Source organism: Bombina bombina, chromosome 2 (genome assembly GCF_027579735.1).
Source record: "Bombina bombina isolate aBomBom1 chromosome 2, aBomBom1.pri, whole genome shotgun sequence".
Lineage (NCBI taxonomy): Eukaryota > Metazoa > Chordata > Amphibia > Anura > Bombinatoridae > Bombina > Bombina bombina.
Genome location: NC_069500.1, coordinates 531,268,979 through 531,290,907, shown reverse-complemented (window position 1 = coordinate 531,290,907; position 21,929 = coordinate 531,268,979). Strand labels below are relative to the sequence as shown.

The window sequence follows — 21,929 nt, the reverse complement described above, 5'->3', positions numbered from 1 at the left end:
ATGGTCGACCCCAGAAAGGACTTATGGCAGACAGTCCCTAAGGTCGAGGGGGCAGTTTCTACTCTAAACAAGCGCACTACTATTCCTATCGAGGATAGTTGTGCTTTCAAAGATCCTATGGATAAAAAATTGGAAGGTTTGCTTAAAAAGATTTTTGTACAGCAAGGTTACCTTCTACAACCAATTTCGTGCATTGTTCCTGTCACTACAGCAGCGTGGTTCTGGTTCGAAGAACTAGAAAAGTCGCTCAGTAGAGAAACTCCATATGAGGAGGTTATGGACAGAGTTCACGCACTTAAGTTGGCTAACTCTTTTATTTTAGATGCCGCTTTGCAATTAGCTAGATTAGCGGCGAAAAATTCAGGGTTTGCAATTGTGGCGCGCAGAGCGCTTTGGCTAAAGTCTTGGTCAGCGGATGTATCATCCAAGACAAAATTGCTTAACATCCCTTTCAAAGGTAAAACTCTCTTTGGACCAGAATTGAAAGAGATTATCTCAGACATCACTGGGGGAAAGGGCCACGCCCTTCCACAAGATAGGCCTTTCAAGGCCAAGAATAAGTCTAATTTTCGTTCCTTTCGCAATTTCAGGAACGGACCGGCCTCTAATTCTGCATCCTCTAAGCAAGAGGGTAATGCCTCACAGCCCAAACCAGCCTGGAAACCTATGCAAGGCTGGAACAAGGGTAAGCAGGCCAAGAAGCCTGCTGCTGCTAACAAAACAGCATGAAGGAGTAGCCCCCGATCCGGGACCGGATCTAGTAGGGGGCAGACTCTCTCTCTTTGCTCAGGCTTGGGCAAGAGATGTTCAGGATCCCTGGGCACTAGAAATAGTTTCTCAGGGTTATCTTCTGGAATTCAGGGAACTACCCCCAAGGGGAAGGTTCCACATGTCTCACTTATCCTTAAACCAAATAAAGAGACAGGCGTTCTTACATTGTGTAGAAGACCTGTTAAAGATGGGAGTGATACACCCAGTTCCAATAAAGGAACAAGGAATGGGATTTTATTCAAATCTGTTCGTAGTTCCCAAAAAAGAGGGAACCTTCAGACCAATTTTGGATTTGAAGATCCTAAACAAATTTCTCAGGGTACCATCGTTCAAGATGGAAACCATTCGAACGATTCTACCCACTATCCAGGAAGGTCAATTTATGACTACCGTGGATCTAAAGGATGCGTACCTACATATTCCTATCCACAAAGAACATCATCAGTTCCTAAGGTTCGCCTTTCTGGACAAACATTACCAGTTCGTGGCCCTCCCATTCGGGTTAGCCACTGCTCCAAGGATTTTCACAAAGGTACTCGGGTCCCTTCTAGCGGTTCTAAGACCGAGGGGCATTGCAGTAGTACCATACTTGGACGACATTCTAATACAAGTGTCGTCCCTTTCAAAAGCAAAGGCTCATACAGACATCGTTCTGGCCTTTCTCAGATCGCACGGATGGAAGGTGAACATAGAAAAAAGTTCTCTGTCTCCGTCAACAAGAGTTCCCTTCTTGGGAACAATAATAGATTCCTTAGAAATGAGGATTTTTCTGACAGAGGTCAGAAAGTCAAAACTTCTAAGCACTTGTCAAGTTCTTCATTCTGTTCCACGTCCTTCCATAGCTCAGTGCATAAAAGTAGTAGGGTTGATGGTTGCAGCAATGGACATAGTTCCTTTTGCACAAATTCATCTAAGACCATTACAACTGTGCATGCTCAAACAGTGGAATGGGGACTATACAGACTTGTCTCCAATGATTCAAGTAGATCAGAAGACCAGAGATTCACTCCGTTGGTGGCTGACCCTGGACCATCTATCCCAGGGAATGAGCTTCCGCAGACCAGAGTGGGTCATTGTCACGACCGACGCCAGTCTAGTGGGCTGGGGCGCGGTCTGGGAATCCCTGAAAACTCAGGGACTATGGTCTCGGGAGGAGTCTCTTTTCCCGATAAACATTCTGGAACTGAGAGCGATCTTCAATGCTCTCAGGGCTTGGCCTCAGCTAGCAAAGGCCAGATTCATAAGATTCCAATCAGACAACATGACGACCGTTGCGTATATCAATCATCAGGGGGAACAAGGAGTTCCCTGGCGATGAAAGAAGTGACCAAAATAATACAATGGGCGGAGGATCACTCCTGCCATCTATCTGCGATCCACATCCCAGATGTGGAAAACTGGGAAGCGGATTATCTGAGTCGTCAGACATTCCATCCGAGGGAGTGGGAACTCCACCCGGAGATCTTTGCCCAGCTAACTCAATTATGGGGCATTCCAGACATGGATCTGATGGCGTCTCGTCAGAACTTCAAGGTTCCTTGCTACGGGTCCAGATCCAGGGATCCCAAGGCGACTCTAGTAGATGCACTAGTAGCACCTTGGACCTTCAACCTAGCTTTTGTATTTCCACCGTTTCCTCTCATTCCCAGGCTGGTAGCCAGGATCAAACAGGAGAGGGCCTCGGTGATCTTGCTAGCTCCTGCGTGGCCACACAGGACTTGGTATGCAGACCTGGTGAATATGTCATCGGTTCCACCATGGAAGCTACCTTTGAGACAGGACCTTCTTGTTCAGGGTCCATTCGAACATCCAAATCTGGTCTCCCTCCAGCTGACGGCTTGGAGATTGAACGCTTGATTCTATCAAAGCGTGGGTTTTCAGATTCTGTGATAGATACTCTGGTTCAGGCCAGAAAACCGGTAACTAGAAAGATTTACCATAAAATATGGAAAAGATATATCTGTTGGTGTGAATCCAAGGGATTCCCATGGAATAAGATAAAAATTCCTAAGATTCTCTCCTTTCTGCAAGAAGGTTTGGAGAAAGGATTATCTGCGAGTTCTCTAAAGGGACAGATCTCTGCTTTATCTGTCTTACTACACAAACGACTGGCAGCTGTGCCAGATGTTCAAGCATTTGTTCAGGCTCTGGTTAGGATCAAGCCTGTTTACAGACCTTTGACTCCTCCCTGGAGTCTAAATCTAGTTCTTTCAGTTCTTCAAGGGGTTCCGTTTGAACCTTTACATTCCATAGATATTAAGTTACTATCTTGGAAAGTTTTGTTTTTGGTTGCAATTTCTTCTGCTAGAAGAGTTTCAGAGTTATCTGCTCTGCAGTGTTCTCCGCCCTATCTGGTGTTCCATGCAGATAAGGTGGTTTTGCGTACTAAGCCTGGTTTTCTTCCAAAGGTTGTTTCTAACAAGAATATTAACCAGGAGATAGTTGTACCTTCTTTATGTCCGAATCCAGTTTCAAAGAAGGAACGTTTGTTACACAATTTGGACGTAGTCCGTGCTCTAAAATTCTATTTAGAGGCTACAAAAGATTTCAGACAAACATCTTCTCTGTTTGTCGTCTATTCTGGTAAAAGGAGAGGTCAAAAAGCGACTTCTACCTCTCTGTCCTTTTGGCTTAAAAGCATCATCCGATTGACTTACGAGACTGCCGGACGGCAGCCTCCTGAAAGAATCACAGCTCACTCCACTAGGGCTGTGGCTTCCACATGGGCCTTCAAGAACGAGGCTTCTGTTGACCAGATATGTAAGGCAGCGACTTGGTCTTCACTGCACACTTTTGCCAAATTTTACAAATTTGATACTTTTGCTTCTTCGGAGGCTATTTTTGGGAGAAAGGTTTTGCAAGCCGTGGTGCCTTCCGTTTAGGTAACCTTATTTGCTCCCTCCCTTCATCCGTGTCCTAAAGCTTTGGTATTGGTTCCCACAAGTAAGGATGACGCCGTGGACCGGACACACCAATGTTGGAGAAAACAGAATTTATGCTTACCTGATAAATTACTTTCTCCAACGGTGTGTCTGGTCCACGGCCCGCCCTGGTTTTTTAATCAGGTCTGATGAATTATTTTCTCTAACTACAGTCACCACGGTACCATATGGTTTCTCCTATATTTTTCCTCCTGTCCGTCGGTCGAATGACTGGGGTGGGCGGAGCCTAGGAGGGACTATGTGGCCAGCTTTGCTGGGACTCTTTGCCATTTCCTGTTGGGGAAGAGATATTCCCACAAGTAAAGATGACGCCGTGGACCGGACACACCGTTGGAGAAAGTAATTTATCAGGTAAGCATAAATTCTGTTTTTCTCCAGGAGGGTCTGGAGAAGGGTTTATCTGCTAGTACCCTGAAGGGTCAAATTTCTTCTTTATCTATTTTGTTACATAAGCATCTGGCGGATGTACTAGACGTTCAGTCTTTTTGTCTGGCTTTGGTTAGAATCTGGCCTATGGTTAAGTTTTTGTCTCCTCCTTGGAGTCTTAATTTAGTTTTGAGAGTTCTTCAACAGGCTCCATTTGAGCCTATGCATTCTTTGGATATTAAGTTGTTAACCTGAAAGGTTTTGTTTTTGGTTGCTATCTCTTCGGCTCGAAGAGTTTCGGAGCTCTCAGCGTTGCAGTGTGAAGCTCCTTTTCTTATTTTTCATTCTGATAAGGTAATATTACGTACTGCTTTAGGTTTACTTCCTAAGGTTGTTTCAGATAAGAATATTAATCAAGAGATTGTTGTTCCTTCTTTATGTCCTAATCCTTCTTCTCATAAGGAACGTTTGTTGCACAACCTTGATGTAGTTCGTGCTTTGATATATTATTTACAGGCGACTAAGGATTTTCGCCAGTCTTCTTTATTTATTATATTTTCTGGGAAGCGTAAGGGTCAGAAGGCTACGGCTACTTCGCTTTCTTGTTGGTTGAGGAGTATTATTCGCTTGGCATATGAGACTGCTGGTCAGCAGCCTCCTGAGAAAATCACGGCTCACTCCACGAGGGCTGTTTCTTCTACCTGGGCTTTCAAAAATGGTGCTTCTGTAGATCAGATTTGCAAGGCTGCCACTTGGTCATCTTTACACACTTTTTCTAAATTTTCTAAATTTGATACTTTTGCTTCAGCTGAGGCTTCTTTTGGGAGAAAGGTTCTTCAAGCAGTGGTGCCTCCTGTTTAGTCTGTCTTGTCCCTCCCTTATAATTCGTGTCCTCTAGCTTGGGTATTGATTCCCAATAGTAATTATGATGATCCGTGGGCTCACCGTGTCATTAGAAAGAAAATGAAATTTATGCTTACCTGATAAATTTGTTTCTTTCTTGACACGGTGAGTCCACGACCCGCCCTGTATTTTCAGACAGTTTATTTTTACATAAACCTCAGGCACCTCTGCACCTTATATTACTTCCTTTCTCCTTTCCCTTTGGTCGAATGACTAGGGGTTGTGGGTAAGGGGAGTGGTATTTAACAGCTTTGCTGTGGTGCTTTTTGCCTCCTCCTGCTGGTCAGGAGTGATATTCCCAATACTAATTATGATGATCCGTGGACTCACTGTGTCAAGAAAGAAACAAATTTATCAGGTAAGCATAATTTTTTTTTTTCTTTATCTCTCTCTTTTTCTTTCTCTCTCTCTCTCTCTCTCATTTAATTTCTTTATCTCTCTTTTTCTCTCTCAATTTATCATTTGTTTTCTTTCCTGTCTCAGATACACACATAAATACATACAAACAAGCGAAAATATACACGCATGCACATACGGACACATACAAAAATACATATACACACATAATCACACAATTCAAAAAATACATAGACACACATACACCAAAAAAAAAATAATTCTGTTATAAGCATACATACAAACACAAGCACACACAAACATACATATACATAGATGCACCTACAAAGAAACATATACAAGGAAACATATATACACATAAACAAACACAGAATCCTATACTATAAAAGGCCAAGTGTGTTTGTCCGAAGCTGTCATGCGCAGTAGAGACAGCACGAGGACAAACACACCTGACCTTACAGTCCCTAAGTCTCTGCAGTGCGGAGTGCGAGCAGAAGTGGGCATGACCGTGTGTGGCCGGGGGCGGGTCCGAGCATAAAGGGGGCGGGGCCGAACGTGAGGGCCGTGAAGAGGCGGGCTGTGAAAGGCTGTGCAGTCTGAGAGCTCAAAACAGCTTAAAAGAGGGGAGAGAGGGGGTTGGGAAAAGATAAGAAAGGTGAGAGAGAGATCAAGAGGGGAGATAAAGAGAGCACAAGAGAGGGAGAGAGCAAAAGAGAGGGGGAGGGAGAACAAAAGAAAGGGGAGAGAGAGATCAAAAGAGAGAGGGGGAGGAGAGAGAGAGAAAGAGGGTGGAGGGAGGGGAGGGGGAGAGAAAGAGGGGGGGAAGGAGAGGGGGAGGGAGAGAGAGATAGAGGAGAGAGAGAGAGATATGGGGGGGGAGAGGGGGGGGAGAGAGAGAGGGGGGAGGGAGAGAGAGAGACATAGGGGAGAGAGAGCGCAAAAGAGAGGGGTGAGAGAGAGCGCGCAAAAGAGAGGGGGGAGAGAGCGCAAAAGAGGGGGGGGAGAGAGAGAGAGCGCAAAAGATGGGGGGAGAGAGAGCGCAAAAGAGGGGGGATAGAGAGAGCGCAAAAGAGGGGGAGAGAGAGCGCAAAAGAGAGGGAGAGAGAGAACGCAAAAGAGGGGGAGAGAGAGCGCAAAAGAGAGGGGAGAGAGAGAGCTCAAAAGAGAGGGGGAAAGAAAGCGCAAAAGAAAGGGGGAGAGAGAGCAAAAGAGGGGGGAGAGAGAGCGCAAAAGAGGGGGGAGAGAGCGCAAAAGAGAGGGGGGAGAGAGAGAGCTCAAAAGAGAGGGGGAGAGAAAGCGCAAAAGAGAGGGGGGAGAGAGAGAGAGCAAAAGAGAGGGGGAGGGAGAGAGCGCAAGGGGTGGGACCGCTGTACCCTGCAAAAAATGGCCCGTGTGAACGGGCTTTAGGACTAGTAATACACATACAAGCATACAAATACAGACAGACATACACACAAATACAGACAGACGCACACATTTATACATATACACAAATACATTTAAACATAAACACACACGCATACATATACACACATGCACATACACACACAAATTAGAATAAATATATACAAATACACAAACACAGATGAAAAAGCATACAAATACACACACAATCATACATATGCACAAACACATACATACACACACAAGTATACATATACACACATGCTAATTTACACAAAAACAAACACACATATACATACATACAGACATATGCACCAAAAAACTAGCATATATATATATATACACATGCACACACAAGTATATATGTAAACACACAAATTAGCCTAAATATGTACACATACACAAAAACAGAAGCATACACATACAAACATAAAAAATACACACATACACAAAAAAACATGCATATACACAGATGCACAAACATAGATATTCAAAATTTTAAATACACATATATACACATACACAAAAAGAGAAGCATACACATACAAGCGTACAAATACACACACAAAAGTTTACTAATACACACATAAACACACAAGCATAGATATACAAAATGAAATACATACATACATAGACACACACACACAAGTATACATATAATCACCTGCACATAAGGACATATACAAGTATACATATAGACACACACAAAAAAACATAGACACACACAAGTATACATATACAGACATGCACATACACACTAGTAAAAGCATATGCAAACACACATAATCATACACATTAAAATATACTTAGACACACACACACAAAGTATATATGTATATATATATATATATATACACATGCACATACTCAAAATTTTATAAATACATATATACACAGACACACAAAAGCATGCATATACACATACACAGACACTAGCATACATATACACACAAATATTTATATATATATATGTATATATACATGCACAAGCATACTTATACACACATGCAGATACACACGCATTCAAAATGAAAATTAAAAAAAAACACGAACACATGAACATACATATACATACACACACACATAAATATACACACATGCACATCTAAACATACATATATAAACAAAGTGAAGCATAAAAAAGTTTACAAATGCACACACTTTATATAGATCAAAATGATAAAATAAAAAAGTTATTCATAAAATGAATTAAAAGTATTGAGATTGAAAGAATGCTATTAAGGTAGTCTTGGCTACAGTTAAAGTGGTTAACAAACACAAGTTTATAGTAAAATTAATAATGACATTGCATCATAATTTATTTTATTTCTGACCAACTTTGTCTATGGGCAACGCTATCCAGATAGCATTCTTTAAATCTCTTAATATTTTTTGATTAAAGGAACATGAAACCCAATTTTTTTCTTTTAAGATTCAGATAGAGCATGCCATTTTAAACAACTGTCTAATTTACTGATATTATCTAATTTTCTTGATTCTTTTGATATCCTTTGTTGAAATCCTATCTAGATAGACTCAGTGACTGCTGATTGTTGGATGCACATAGATGATTTGTGTGATTGACTCACACATGAGCATTGCTATCTCTTCAACAAAGGATATCTAAAGAATAAAGCAAATTAGTTAATAGAAGTAAATTGGAATGCTGTTTAAAATTGTATTCTCTACCATTAAATAAACATTTTGTGTTTAATGTCCCTTTTAAATTATTTTTAAAAAAAATTATAGAAAAATTATTACATATAGGCAGTTATCTCAATAAATAACTTTGAATTATAAGACCTCATGACATTGAAATCTATTTTTGATAGTATTTTACATAATTTTACAATAGACGCTATATACATTGAATATTATAAATATCATATGTTGTCTTTATTAAATGTATGACTTATTTATATGTTCTTGGAAAATTGGCTATCAAGGCAATTTTATATAAATATATAACTTTATCTTACATGAGCAACTGACATTGATGTATAATTTAAAGTGTAAATTAGAAAAAAAAATTAGAAAAAATATTTGTAAATAGCAGTGTTTACATTGCACAATACTTCATGACATGTATGCCTTTTTTTTCTTTGATCAAGATTAATGATATATAACAAATTGTATATTAACAGATAATTTTATATTAATTGACATAGAGACATTGATGCTTATTTTATTATGTCTTTTTAAAAAATTTAGTATAATCAAAGGTATCTAACTTCCATAGTTTCAATCTCACAAGACTTTATGACCTTCATGCATTATTTATTTCTTTGTGAAACGAAATTCTCTATAGGCAATGTTATCTCAACAGATACGTTTATATTAAATAGCAGACTGACTTAAAATTATCAGTTGAGATAACATTAACAATAGAGAATAGTTCTCACAACAACACTCAAGGTAGAAAGGTCATGAAGAGTTGCAAGATTTATGCTCTGATATTTAGATAGCGTTGGCTGTAGACTATGTTTTTACAATAAGCAGTGGAACAATGTCAGTAGTTCTTTTGAAACTAAAAATAAAATAATTTACAAAAAGGTTGATAATAGTGAACTATTATAGCCAAAATAAAAAATTGAGAATTGTCGTAGAGTTCAAATAATTGAAAATAATAAGTGAAAATATGAAAGTAAAATATTTTTTACAATACATACAAAATATGTAATGTAATGAAATAATAATGTTAATTGACATGATTAATTATCAATTTTCACAATGATTATCAATTTTAAAATTGATATAAATATAATGATTTAAAGAAATATAAATATTGGGCATTGATTAATAGAATGCAAGATAAATAAATTATATATCCCTAATGTACTATATGTAATAAATTAATTCTAATCATATAAACTAATGATAATTCTAAACTTTTTAAAGTTGAAATAAAAATAAAAGATCAGGTAATATGTAATTAATGAGTTTAATATTAATAATCAATTATAGAATAATGGGATTGCATTCTAAGGACCATTAGCAGAATAACAATATCCAAATATTATAACTATCAATCTGTACCATATCCCTGCTTCAATCACACATTTTGCCACTTATCAATTTTTGTTATTTTATTTTTTACACAGAACACTCATTCTGCTCACTTGCTTTGTGGCATTGTAATCCTATTCCTATTGATTGTTACACATCACCATTTTATACTTTTTCATAATCTATCTTATTCTGAACACAAGCTATGAAATATTTTATTGAGCAGAATAAAGATAGAAAAATGTTGTAAATATCAATCGGTCCCATATCTCTGCATCCATAACACATTTTTAATAGTTATTATGCACAATTGAATTTTTCATAGCTTGTGTCCAGAATAATATAATTGTGCAGAATAACGATATAAAAGTTTTTCAATAGCAATATGTGCCATATCTCTGCTTCCATCCCAAAAGTTTTTCTTTTTGCCACTTATCATTTTTATTTTTCACCCCATCACACTCATTCTGCTCACTTGCTCTATATGAGTTATGCTCCTTTCCTTAGTGCTTGTCACCCAGCACCATTTTATCATTTATAATATTCTATATTATTCTGTACACAAGCTATGAAAATTTCAGTTTATGCAGAATAATGATATGAAAATGTTATCAATAGCAATATGTGCCATATCTCTGCTTCCATCCCAAAAGTTTTTCTTTTTGCCACTTATCATTTTTATTTATCAGCCCCAGCACAATCATTCTGCTCAGTTTATTTATGTCAATATGCTCATATACCTAGCAATAACACCACCCAGCAACATTTTAGATTTTATCCTAATCATTCCGATTATGTCCGCAAGATCTGATTCAGCCCCTGATTATGATTATGTCCCCAAGCTCTGATTCAACGATATAAAACGTTTTCTTTCATGTAATTAGCAAGAGTCCATGAGCTAGTGACGTATGGGATATACATTCCTACCAGGAGGGGCAAAGTTTCCCAAACCTCAAAATGCCTATAAATACACCCCTCACCACACCCACAATTCAGTTTTACAAACTTTGCCTCCGATGGAGGTGGTGAAGTAAGTTTGTGCTAGATTCTACGTTGATATGCGCTCCGCAGCAAGTTGGAGCCCGGTTTTCCTCTCAGCGTGCAGTGAATGTCAGAGGGATGTGAGGAGAGTATTGCCTATTTGAATGCAGTGATCTCCTTCTACGGGGTCTATTTCATAGGTTCTCTGTTATCGGTCGTAGAGATTCATCTCTTACCTCCCTTTTCAGATCGACGATATACTCTTATATATACCATTACCTCTGCTGATTCTCGTTTCAGTACTGGTTTGGCTTTCTACAAACATGTAGATGAGTGTCCTGGGGTAAGTAAATCTTATTTTCTGTGACACTCTAAGCTATGGTTGGGCACTTTGTTTATAAAGTTCTAAATATATGTATTCAAACATTTATTTGCCTTGACTCAGAATGTTCAACATTCCTTATTTTTTAGACAGTCAGTTTCATATTTGGGATAATGCATTTCAATTATTCATTTTTTCTTACCTTCAAAAATTTGACTCTTTTTTTCCCTGTGGGCTGTTAGGCTCGCGGGGGCTGAAAATGCTTCATTTTATTGCGTCATTCTTGGCGCGGACTTTTTTGGCGCAAAAAATCTTTTCCGTTTCCGGCGTCATTTTTTCACGTTATTTTGCGCCAAAAATGTCGGCGTTCCGGATGTGGCGTCATTTTTGGCGCCAAAAGCATTTAGGCGCCAAATAATATGGGCGTCTTATTTGGCGCTAAAAAATTTGGGCGTCACTTTTGTCTCCACATTATTTAAGTCTCATTTTTCATTGCTTCTGGTTGCTAGAAGCTTGTTCTTTGACATTTTTTCCCATTCCTGAAACTGTCATTTAAGGAATTTGATCAATTTTGCTTTATATGTTGTTTTTTCTCTTACATATTGCAAGATGTCTCACGTTGCATCTGAGTCAGAAGATACTACAGGAAAATCGCTGTCTAGTGCTGGATCTACCAAAGCTAAGTGTATCTGCTGTAAACTTTTGGTAGCTATTCCTCCGGCTGTTGTTTGTATTAATTGTCATGACAAACTTGTTAATGCAGATAATATTTCCTTTAGTAAAGTACCATTGCCTGTTGCAGTTCCTTCAACATCTAAGGTGCAGAATGTTCCTGATAACATAAGAGATTTTGTTTCTGAATCCATCAAGAAGGCTATATCTGTTATTTCTCCTTCTAGTAAACGTAAAAAAACTTTTAAAACTTCTCTCCCTACAGATGAATTTTTAAATGAACATCATCATTCTGATTCTGATGACTCTTCTGGTTCAGAGGATTCTGTCTCAGAGATTGATGCTGATAAATCTTCATATTTATTTAAAATGGAATTTATTCGTTCTTTACTTAAAGAAGTACTAATTGCTTTAGAAATAGAGGATTCTGGTCCTCTTGATACTAATTCTAAACGTTTAGATAAGGTATTTAAATCTCCTGTGGTTATTACAGAAGTTTTTCCTGTTCCTAATGCTATTTCTGCAGTAATTTCCAAAGAATGGGATAAATTGGGTAATTCATTTACTCCTTCTAAACGTTTTAAGCAATTATATCCTGTGCCGTCTGACAGATTAGAATTTTGGGACAAAATCCCTAAAGTTGATGGGGCTATTTCTACCCTTGCTAAACGTACTACTATTCCTACGGTAGATGGTACTTCGTTTAAGGATCCTTTAGATAGGAAAATTGAATCCTTTCTAAGAAAAGCTTATCTGTGTTCAGGTAATCTTCTTAGACCTGCTATATCATTGGCTGATGTTGCTGCAGCTTCAACTTTTTGGTTGGAAACTTTAGCGCAATAAGTAACAGATCATGATTCTCATGATATTATTATTCTTCTTCAGCATGCTAATAATTTTATCTGTGATGCCATTTTTGATATTATCAGAGTTGATGTCAGGTTTATGTCTCTAGCTATTTTAGCTAGAAGAGCTTTATGGCTTAAGACTTGGAATGCTGATATGGCTTCTAAATCAACTCTACTTTCCATTTCTTTCCAGGGTAACAAATTATTTTGTTCTCAGTTGGATTCTATTATTTCAACTGTTACTGGTGGGAAAGGAACTTTTTTACCACAGGATAAAAAATCTAAGGGTAAAAACAGGGCTAATAATCGTTTTCGTTCCTTTCGTTTCAACAAAGAACAAAAGCCTGATCCTTCATCCTCAGGAGCAGTTTCAGTTTGAAACCTCCAGTCTGGAATAAATCCAAGCCTGCTAGAAAGGCAAAGCCTGCTTCTAAGTCCACATGAAGGTGCGGCCCTCATTCCAGCTCAGCTGGTAGGGGGCAGGTTACGTTTTTTCAAAGAAATTTGGATCTAAAAATATTGAATCGTTATGTAAGGATACCAACGTTCAAGATGGTAACTGTAAGGACTATCTTGCCTTTTGTTCAGCAAGGGCATTATATGTCCACAATAGATTTACAGGATGCATATCTGCATATTCCGATTCATCCAGATCATTATCAGTTCCTGAGATTCTCTTTTCTGGACAAGCATTACCAGTTTGTGGCTCTGCCGTTTGGCCTAGCTACAGCTCCAAGAATTTATACAAAGGTTCTCGGTGCCCTTCTGTCTGTAATCAGAGAACAGGGTATTGTGGTATTTCCTTATTTGGACGATATCTTGGTACTTGCTCAGTCTTTACATTTAACAGAATTTCATACGAATCGACTTGTGTTGTTTCTTCAAGATCATGGTTGGAGGATCAATTTACCAAAAAGTTCATTGATTCCTCAGACAAGGGTAACCTTTCTGGGTTTCCAGATAGATTCAGTGTCCATGACTCTGTCTTTAACAGACAAGAGACGTCTAAAATTGATTTCAGCTTGTCGAAACTTTCAGTCACAATCATTCCCTTCGGTAGCCTTATGCATGGAAATTCTAGGTCTTATGACTGCTGCATCGGACGCGATCCCCTTTGCTCGTTTTCACATGCGACCTCTTCAGCTCTGTATGCTGAATCAATGGTGCAAGGATTACACAAAGATATCTCAATTAATATCTGTTACGGTTACCCTTAGTCTCGCTGAGAGATGGACCGCTTAGTAGCCTGGATTCCTATTGCTGAAGAGGGGAGAAACTGCTTTCCATAGTATTCTATATGAGTCTCGCAAATGTAGAATAATCCCCCTTAGCTGTAGTACAGCTAGGATACCCTTCTGCCCACAAAAACGAGTCAACGCTGCGATTGAGGGACAACCAAGAACTGAGGACTGGGATGCCCAGCCTGCTTTTTATTTTGGTTACATGCACACAGGGCACTCCCAGGGGGGGAAGCATAAAATCCCCCATCACACATTTAGACAAAGCCCTTGGACAGGCCACCGCAGATAACAAGTACACACAAGAAAACAATTGAGTCCTTCTTATCACCTAGCAGTGAATGCTTATCACAAACTTAATTACAGTACACAATATGCTAGGAAACCTGCCTCAGAAAATAGTTTTCTCAAAACTGAACAGAGTTAACCCTTTATGAAATGATACTTGTTACAGTTTTCTTGGAGCCCTTCTTAGGCGCTGGCTTGGCTGGTTCAGGCATTGCTGCTGGGAAATAAGTTTCTTCACAACAAAATAACTAATGCTTCTGTAACAGTGCTCCCTTTCTGTGGAACACTCTGGCAGACACGGTCTGACCCCTTTTCGGGGCAGACTAAGGCTGTCCAGACCGCTGGTTATGCGGGGCTGAGGTCGGTTTGTCTGGACAACCCGTCGGCGTTGCCATTCTGTTTCCCAGGTCTGTAAGTAATGGTGAAATTGAAGGGTTGCAACGATAAACTCCAACGTAATAGCCTGCCATTATCTCCAGAGACCCGGTTCAGCCACACCAACGGGTTATGGTCGGTGACCAGAGTGAACTCCTGCCCATATAAATAGGGAGTCAATTTCTTTAATGCCCACACCAAAGCCAAACACTCCTTTTCAACCGCTGCATAGCTGACTTCGCGGGGCAGGAGCTTCCGGCTGATGTAGGCAACTGGATGCTCCCCTCCATCTTCGCCTACTTGGCTGAGGACGGCTCCCAGCCCGAACATGGAAGCATCTGTGTGGACGATAAAACGTTTGTTAAGGGCTGGAGCCGCCAAGACAGGAGCGTTAATTAGAGCATTTTTGAGAGCCTGGAAAGCCGTTTCACAGTGGGGAGACCACAGGACCTGTCGAGGTAAGTTCTTCTTGGTCAAGTCAGTCAGGGGTTTGGCAAGTGTGCTGTAGTCTGGTACGAACCGTCTATAGTACCCTGCCGTGCCCAGGAAGGCTAGGACCTGAGTCTTAGTGATGGGGGTGGGCCAATTGGCGACAGCTTCTATCTTGGCCGGCTCTGGTCGCTGCTTTCCACACCCCACCCGGTGACCCAGGTACTGTACCTCGGCCATCCCAAAGTGGCATTTTTCTGGCTTCAGAGTCAGGCCAGCAGCCCGGATCTGATCCAGAACCATTCCTATGTGAGCTAAGTGGTCCTCCCATGACTCACTGTGGATCGCTATGTCGTCCAGGTAGGCGCAAGCAAAACTCTGGAAGCCATCCAGGAGCCTATCCACCAAGCGCTGGAATGTAGCTGGGGCATTCTTCATCCCAAACGGCATTACCCTAAACTGATATAAGCCGAATGGGGTGACGAATGCCGACTTGGGGATAGCCTCCGGGGCCAGGGGAATCTGCCAGTAACCTTTGCAGAGGTCAATAGTGGTCAGGTAATTTCCCCTGGCTATACGATCGAGTAGCTCGTCTACCCTGGGCATAGGGTACGCGTCCGTCACGGTCTTTTCATTGAGCCTCCGATAGTCTACGCAGAACCGGGTGGTCCCATCTTTCTTGGGCACCAAGACAACTGGGGAGGCCCAGGGACTATCGGAGGGCTCAATTACCCCGAGTTGGAGCATCTCATCGATCTCCTTCTTCATTCCTATCCTAACTGCTTCGGGGATTCGGTACGGAGCCTGGCGCAAGGGAGCTTGTCCCGGAGTATCTACCTGGTGGGTGGTTAAAGTAGTGTACCCTGGCTTCGGGGAGAAGGTGAGGTGTTTGGACTGTAGGAGTTGGTTGAGCTGCTCCCTTTCAGTGGGGCTAAGTCGGTCTCCTATCTGAACCTGAGCCACTATACCTGTGGGGAGACTCTTTTCTAATAGGTCTGGAATGGGTAGACTGTCGGGGCCTTCCTGAGGGGAACAACATATGGCCGTCACGTTCTCTGGTCGCTCAAAATATTCCTTGAGCATGTTTACATGGAATGTCTTTCTAAGATTGTTGTCGTGGCAGCTAGCTATCACATAAGTGGTGTCTCCCCTTTTCTCTACGATCTGGTAGGGGCCCTGCCAGGACGCCTGCAATTTGTCTGTCTTCACCGGCTTAAGTACTAACACCTTTTGTCCTATGGTAAAGATTCTCTTTCGGGCCCCCCGATCGTACCATACTTTCTGTCTTCTCTGGGCCGACTGGAGATTAGCCCGCACGGATTTGGCTAATTGCTCCATTCGGTCCCTGAGTTCCAGCACGTATGGCACAATGGGGACACCGTCAGTCTCCATCTCTCCCTCCCAGTGCTCCCGGATCAGGTTTAGGGGTCCCCGTACCTTTCTTCCGTAGAGCAACTCAAAGGGAGAGAACCCTGTCGTTTCCTGGGGCACCTCCCGATAAGCAAAAAGGAGGTGCGGCAGGAAGCGTTCCCAGTCTCGGTATTCCTGAGTGAACGTCTTGAGCATTTGCTTGAGGGTCCCATTGAACCTCTCACACAGCCCGTTCGTCTGGGGGTGGTATGGGGAGCTCAGGAGGGACTTAATTTTGCAAACCTGCCAGAGTTGTTGGGTCAATTCAGCCGTAAATTGGGTGCCTCGGTCGGATAGGATTTCTTTTGGAAATCCTACCCGGGAGAACACCTGTACTAGTGCATTCGCTACCGTATCCGCTTGTATGTTGGATAGGGCGACAGCCTCTGGGTACCTGGTAGCGTAGTCCACTACGGTAAGAATGTAGCGCTTACCGGAGGGACTAGGGGTAGCCAGTGGTCCCACTAGGTCAATAGCAACCCGGCTGAAGGGTTCCTCTACAATGGGCATATTTACTAGATGGGCTTTAGGGTGATCGCCTCGCCTTCCTACTCGTTGACACACATCGCAGGTGTTACAGTAAGTTCTAACGTCGGCGTGTACCCCTGGCCAAAAGAACGTGTGAGTAATGCGGTGTAGGGTACGGGTTACAGCTAGGTGGCCTGCTAAGGGGATGTCATGGCCTATCTTGAGGATTTCTTGACGGTATTTGTGGGGCACTACCAGCTGTCGCCTACGCTGTCCCCTTTTCTCTGTCCAGCGGTATAGTTTCCCTTTTTCCCATAAGAATGTTTCATTATCTGCCCCGCCCCCTCCGGTCTCTGCTCGTTCCCGGTACTTTTGTAAGGTCGGGTCAGTCTTAGACTCTGTCTCGAAAGCATCTGGGGTGTCCCAGGGTATGGGGCCTAACATGTCAGGCAATGTCGGGGTAGGTCTTACCTGTGTCTCCCGCACTGGTGAGAGTTCTCGCTCCGTCCGGGCTTGGGCCCGTGTAGTCACTGGGTCCGCCTCGTTGTTGCATACTGGAGCATAGGCAGAAGTCATGGGGCCCAAATCATTGCCCAGTAGTACTTCGGCAGGTAAATTATCCATTATGCCCACGTTCACAGCCCCCTTTCCCGCTCCCCAATCAAGATGCACTTTAGCTGTTGGAATTTTGTACACATCCCCCCCCGCCACTCTAACGGCCACAGTCTGTCCAGATCGCTTGTGCTCCGGCACCAAATGACTCTGTACCAGCGTGATAGTAGCCCCTGTGTCTCTCAATCCCTCGGTAGATCGCCCCTCGAGCCATACCTTCTGCCGATGGTGCTGGCGGTTATCTGAGGCAGCATATACAGGGTCCGCCTCGTGAAGCGGCCCCAAATATTCCTCCATAGGGGCCTCTTGGTTAACACAGAGGGTCCGGGCCGGACGATATGCCCCAGAGGGGTAATTGTAATTCCTGGGTGTCTGGTGCGTATTAAGGGGGCAGCTAGCCATGAAATGCCCTGGTTGCTTGCATCGGTGGCAAGTCGGTCTGGGACGCTCAGAGCTGTTATTGGGTGGTCCTGAGTGTCGGGCGGGCCCTGCGGGCACCGGGGCTCGGAATTCAGCACGAGGGGGTGCACGGTAAACCTCTCTGGGTTCGTGAAGACGGGAGTCATAATGTTCATCGGCCAATTTGGCTGCTTCTTCTAAGGTAGAAGGTCGCCTGTCTCGCAGCCATTCCTTCCCTTGCTGTTCCATGCCATTATAAAAATGTTCTAAGAGAAACAATTGTAAAATTTCCTCACCAGTCACCGCTTTACTTCCGCTCATCCAGTGATTTGCCGCTCTCCGCATTCGGTGCGCCCATTCCATATGGGTATCGTTAGGCTTCTTTTTCGTGCCCCGAAACTGTCGGCGATACGCGTCCGGAGTTACTGCGTACCGTCGCAACAGTGTCTCCTTAACTAGCTCATACTGTGTCACTTCCTCAGCACCCAGAGTACGAAAGGCTTCCAGGGCTCGCCCGGATAGTTTCCCAGACAATATCGTGGGCCACTCCCTGTTGGGAATCTGGTGCAGGGCACATTGCCTTTTGAAGTCCGCCAAATATTCATCAATCCCTGTCTCGCTCTCTAGGAAGGGTCGAAATGCCGCATAGGGTATCTTGGGCCTCCCAGCATTTTCGACAGGGATGATTACCTGCGGGGCTTCAGCATTGCGGTGTGCATTCGCTAGGTTGAGTTCGTGGGCTCGAGTCTCTCGTATATCCTTGTCCGCTTCCGCCATCAACTGCTGTACCAATTCCATGGAGGGGTTCGGCCCGTACAGTGAGAGCCTCTCCCGAACAATCCTGGTTTTTTCGTCACTAATCGTGGTCGGTGTTTCCGCCATTGTGAAGCTCTGATCCAGTTCGGTCAATTCTGCGATCAGCTCTCTCCTCGGCCGGTTGCTGGCGTACCCCCCTCTGCTTTCAAGTAAATCCTTTAGGGTTGTACGCTTCAATTTTTCGTAAGCGCTCTCCATCCGTTCTGTACCTCTCCTAGGAAATCCAGGAAAAATCCCACCGCTGCCGCCAAATGTTACGGTTACCCTTAGTCTCGCTGAGAGATGGACCGCTTAGTAGCCTGGATTCCTATTGCTGAAGAGGGGAGAAACTGCTTTCCATAGTATTCTATATGAGTCTCGCAAATGTAGAATAATCCCCCTTAGCTGTAGTACAGCTAGGATACCCTTCTGCCCACAAAAACGAGTCAACGCTGCGATTGAGGGACAACCAAGAACTGAGGACTGGGATGCCCAGCCTGCTTTTTATTTTGGTTACATGCACACAGGGCACTCCCAGGGGGGGAAGCATAAAATCCCCCATCACACATTTAGACAAAGCCCTTGGACAGGCCACCGCAGATAACAAGTACACACAAGAAAACAATTGAGTCCTTCTTATCACCTAGCAGTGAATGCTTATCACAAACTTAATTACAGTACACAATATGCTAGGAAACCTGCCTCAGAAAATAGTTTTCTCAAAACTGAACAGAGTTAACCCTTTATGAAATGATACTTGTTACAGTTTTCTTGGAGCCCTTCTTAGGCGCTGGCTTGGCTGGTTCAGGCATTGCTGCTGGGAAATAAGTTTCTTCACAACAAAATAACTAATGCTTCTGTAACAATATCTTTAAAACCGATTGTTCGACACTCTCTAACGTGGTGGACAGATCACCATCGTTTAATTCAGGGGGCTTCTTTTGTGCTTCCGACCTGGACTGTAATTTCAACAGATGCAAGTCTCACAGCCTGGGGAGCTGTGTGGGGATCTCTGACGGCACAAGGAGTTTGGGAATCTCAGGAGGTGAGATTACCTATCAATATTTTGGAACTCCGTGCAATTTTCAGAGCTCTTCAGTTTTGGACTCTTCTGAAGAGTGAATCGTTCATTTGTTTTCAGACAGACAATGTCACAACTGTGGCATACATCAATCATCAAGGAGCGACTCACAGTCCTCTGGCTATGAAAGAAGTATCTCGAATTTTGGTTTGGGCGGAATCCAGCTCCTGTCTAGTCTCTGCGGTTCATATCCCAAGTATAGACAATTGGGAAGCGGATTATCTCAGTCGCCAAACGTTGCATCCGGGCGAATGGTCTCTTCACCCAGAGGTATTTCTTCAGATTGTTCAAATGTGGGAACTTCCAGAAATAGATCTGATGGCGTCTCATCTAAACAAGAAACTTCCAAGATATCTGTCCAGATCCCGGGATCCTCAGGCGGAGGCAGTGGATGCATTATCACTTCCTTGGAAGTATCATCCTGCCTATATCTTTCCGCCTCTAGTTCTTCTTCCAAGAGTAATCTCCAAGATTCTGAAGGAATGCTCGTTTGTTCTGCTGGTAGCTCCGGCATGGCCTCACAGGTTTTGGTATGCGGATCTTGTCCGGATGGCCTCTTGCCAACCGTGGACTCTTCCGTTAAGACCAGACCTTCTGTCACAAGGTCCTTTTTTCCATCAGGATCTGAAATCCTTAAATTTAAAGGTATGGAGATTGAACGCTTGATTCTTGGTCAAAGAGGTTTCTCTGACTCTGTGATTAATACTATGTTACAGGCTCGTAAATCTGTATCTAGGGAGATATATTATAGAGTCTGGAAGACTTATATTTCTTGGTGTCTTTCTCATCATTTTGCTTGGCATTCTTTTAGAATACCGAGAATTTTACAGTTTCTTCAGGATGGTTTAGATAACGGTTTGTCCGCAAGTTCCTTGAAAGGACAAATCTCTGCTCTTTCTGTTCTTTTTCACTGAAAGATTGCTATTCTTCCTGATATTCGTTGTTTTGTACAAGCTTTGGTTCGTATAAAACCTGTCATTAAGTCAATTTCTCCTCCTTGGAGTTTGAATTTGGTTCTGGGAGCTCTTCAAGCTCCTCCGTTTGAGCCTATGCATTCATTGGACATTAAATTGCTTTCTTGGAAAGTTTTGTTCCTTTTGGCCATCTCTTCTGCTAGAAGAGTTTCTGAATTATATGCTCTTTATTGTGAGTCTCCTTTTCTGATTTTTCATCAGGATAAGGCGGTGTTGCGAACTTCTTTTGATTTTTGTACCTAAAGTTGTGAATTCCAACAACATTAGTAGAGAAATTGTGGTTCCTTCATTATGTCCTAATCCTAAGAATTCTAAGGAGAAATCGTTGCATTCTTTGGATGTTGTTAGAGCTTTGAAATATTATGTTGAAGCTACTAAGTCTTTCCGAAAGACTTCTAGTCTATTTGTTATCTTTTCCGGTTCTAGAAAAGGCCAGAAAGCTTCTGCCGTTTCTTTGGCATCTTGGTTGAAATCTTTAATTCATCTTGCCTATGTTGAGTCGGGTAAAACTCCGCCTCAGAGGATTACAGCTCATTCTACTAGGTCAGTTTCTACTTCCTGGGCGTTTAGGAATGAAGCTTCGGTTGATCAGATTTGCAAAGCAGCAACTTGGTCCTCTTTGCATACTTTTACCAAATTCTACCATTTTGATGTATTTTCTTCTTCTGAAGCAGTTTTTGGTAGAAAAGTACTTCAGGCAGCGGTTTCAGTTTGAATCTTCTGCTTATGTTTTTCATTAAACTTTATTTTGGGTGTGGATTATTTTCAGCAGGAATTGGCTGTCTTTATTTTATCCCTCCCTCTCTAGTGACTCTTGTGTGGAAAGATCCACATCTTGGGTAATCATTATCCCATACGTCACTAGCTCATGGACTCTTGCTAATTACATGAAAGAAAACATAATTTATGTAAGAACTTACCTGATAAATTCATTTCTTTCATATTAGCAAGAGTCCATGAGGCCCGCCCTTTTTTTGTGGTGGTTATGATTTTGTATAAAGCACAATTATTCCAATTCCTTATTTTATATGCTTTCGCACTTTTTTATCACCCCACTTCTTGGCTATTCGTTAAACTGAATTGTGGGTGTGGTGAGGGGTGTATTTATAGGCATTTTGAGGTTTGGGAAACTTTGCCCCTCCTGGTAGGAATGTATATCCCATACGTCACTAGCTCATGGACTCTTGCTAATATGAAAGAAATTAATTTATCAGGTAAGTTCTTACATAAATTATGTTTTTTTATATTTTATTGTTATTATAATAGTGTATGATTGATAAAGGCTAGT

At 42.1% G+C, this 21,929-nt stretch overlaps 1 protein-coding gene across 2 annotated transcripts in view; it reads left to right on the top strand.

Annotated features, from left to right (window-relative positions):
- Positions 1-21,929, top strand: part of IPO4 (importin 4) — a 722,238-nt gene that overhangs the window by 635,641 nt on the left and 64,668 nt on the right. The window lies entirely within an intron of this gene.